Raw genomic sequence first — 2,835 nt, forward strand, 5'->3', positions numbered from 1 at the left:
GTACTTGTGAAGGTGAAGATGTGCATGCCCTTTGACTCAGAAATTCCATTTCTCATATTTGCTAGGCTAAAGAAATATGTATACAAGGAGAGGTATATAAGAATAATCACTGTAGAGTTGCTTGTAATAGGGAAAAAAGGAAACAATTCAGATGTTCAACAATATGAAAAATAAATAAGTTTTAGTATATTCACAAAATAGAATACTATGCAGCAGTTCAGATGAATTGACTAGAGCTGCATATATAAACAAGGATAAATCTCAAACACATAATGGTGCGAAAAATAATTAAGTTGCAGAATAATGCATACGGTATAACACTATTTACATATAGATTAAAATATGTAAAACGAAGTCATGTTTATGAAACACGTATGTTACAAGTATAAAAAGACATATGGAAAAACGAAACACATGACTCAGGATAGTTTTTATGGATGGGAAAGATGGATGGAAATGAAATCAGCATGGAGTGTGCAGGAGATTTCACCTCTATCTGTAATGTTTATTATTTTTTTGAAAAGTCTGAAGTATGGCAAGACGTAACTAAGTGTGGGAACAAGTGTCCTTTCTGTTTTTGTTTTTCTATGCTTGCAACATTTCATTAATTTGTTTTAACTAAGTGAAATGCTTTTGGAGGAGTGAAAGACGTGCCTTCCCAAAATATGCCAGATTGGTATATTGATTATTTCAAGCTGAAGATACTGGAGAAATTGTAGATTCAGAAAGGATAAGTGATCTGTCTCTTCTTGCATGCAGCAAACAACAGAGATTCCTCTGGGAGGGGGACTCTCACCATACGAGGGCAAGAAAATAGCCCACTATTGCCAAAGACTTAGAATTGAAAGCTGCAATGGACCTGAATAAGCATAGTTAACAAAGTAACACTTAGCCAGGCTCGGTGGCTCAGCCTGTAATCCCGCACCTTTGGGAGGGTGAGGTGAGTGGATTGCCTGAGCCCGCGGGTTCGAGACCCGCCTGGGCAGTGAGACCTCATCTCTACAATAAATCAAAAAATCAGTCGGGCGTGGTAGCGCATGCCTACAATTCTGGCTACTTGGAAGGCTGAGACGGAAGGATCGCTGGAGCCCAGCAAGTCGAGGCTACGGTGGCTGGGAGTGGCCACTGCACTCCATCCAGTCTGGGCGACAGAGTGAGACTCCAACTCAAAAAAACCAAAAAAACAAAGTAACACTTACCTTCCAACTGCTTTACACCCCCCCATCTCTCTCTCTCTCTTTTCTTTTAGAAACTGAAGTTTATTTTCCACCAACCTTATTTCCATGTTGCTTAAGAGCTGGTGGAAGAACAGCTTAAGACCACTCAGTGGTTGTCTCTACCCATTCAGTGACCTGAACAGTGGGAGCTGCAGACCAGTCTTCTGTGGCAGGCTGAGCACTCCAGTCTTCAGTAGGAAGCTACTGAATTGGCACGAGGGCACCGGCACACTTTCAGACCAGTCTGCAACCTCAGGCTGAGTAGCAGTGAACTCAGGAGCCAGAGCAGTCCATTCACCCTGAAATTCTTCTTCAGTCACAGCTTTTTCAGCAGCAGCCTGCTCTTCCTTTTCAGTCTCTTCGGAATCTTTGTAGAAGTAGAGATCAGGTATAACCTCCCATGGGTGTTCACAGGAGATGGTGCCACAAATGCACAGAACTTCCCGAGCCAGCATCCAACACATCAGACCCACTGAGTGAGCTCCCTTGTTGTGGCACAGGATGGTAATGTCCACATAGCACAGAGGAGAGTCTGTGTTACACAGAGCAATGGTGGGCAGGTTAAAATAAGATGCCTCTGTGAGAGGCTGGTGGTCAGCCCTGGGATCAGTAACCACCAGCAGGCAGGGCTCCCGGAAGACTGCCTGGATCTGGTTGGTGAAGGTTACAGAAGTGAAGCAGCCAGCAATAGGAGTGGCGCCAGTGGCAGCAGCAAACTTCAGCACAGCCCGCTGGCCAGTGTTCCTGGAAGATATGACACTGACATCAGCAGGGTTTTCAATGGCAACAATGACACGAGCTGCAAGCAGAAGCTTCTCCCAGGTCCTCTTCAGATTTATAATGTAGACGCCATCACTCTTCCTTTTATAACTGCACTGTTCCGTTTGGAAGTCAAGGTTGGTGCCACCTAAGTGAGTTCCTGCTGCAAGGAATTTGAGGACATCCTCCTTCTTCATTTGCAAGACGTCAAGGGTTCCGGACATTGTGAAAGTTTCCCTTTAAGTTACAATGGGCATTGAGAACAATGCTGTATAGACCCCTCAGCAGGTAGCGTGGAAAGTCCCATATATCTCTTAAAACAGGAGTCGCAACCCCCAGGCCACAGAGAAGTACCTGTCGGTGGCCTGTTAGGAACCAGGCCACATAGCAGGAGGTGAGTGGTGGGTGAGTGAGCAAAGCCTCATCTGCATTTATAGCTGCTTCCCATCACTAACATTACTGCTTAAACTCCATCTTCTGTCAGATCAACGGCATTAGATTCTCACAGGAGCATGAACCCTATTGGGAACTGCTGCATGTGAGGGATTTAGGTTATGCACTCCTATGAGAGTCTAATGCCTGATGATCTGAAATGGAACTGAGGCGGTGATGCTAGCACTGGGGAGTGGCTGCAAATACAGATTAACGTTAGCAGTGAGGTTTGACTGCACAGAGACCATAATAAATCTATTGCTTGCAGACTCGTATCAAAACCCTATCAGGGCTGGGCGCAGTGGCTCAAGCCTGTAATCCCAGCACTTTGGGAGGCCAAGGCAAGAGGATTGCCTGAGTTCAGGGGTTCGAGACCAGCCTGGGCAACTTAGTGGGAGCTCATCTCTACAATATATTAAAAAATTAG

At 45.1% G+C, this 2,835-nt stretch overlaps 1 pseudogene; it reads right to left on the bottom strand.

Moving 5' to 3' along the window:
• Window positions 1-1,313: 1,313 nt before the first annotated feature.
• Window positions 1,314-2,200, bottom strand: LOC110596470 (annotated as a pseudogene).
• Between the last annotated feature and the right edge of the window lie 635 nt (window positions 2,201-2,835).

The sequence above is a fragment of the Carlito syrichta genome, unplaced genomic scaffold (assembly GCF_000164805.1).
Source record: "Carlito syrichta isolate Samal-C Ts95f unplaced genomic scaffold, Tarsius_syrichta-2.0.1 Scaffold309326, whole genome shotgun sequence".
Taxonomy (NCBI): Eukaryota; Metazoa; Chordata; class Mammalia; order Primates; family Tarsiidae; genus Carlito; species Carlito syrichta.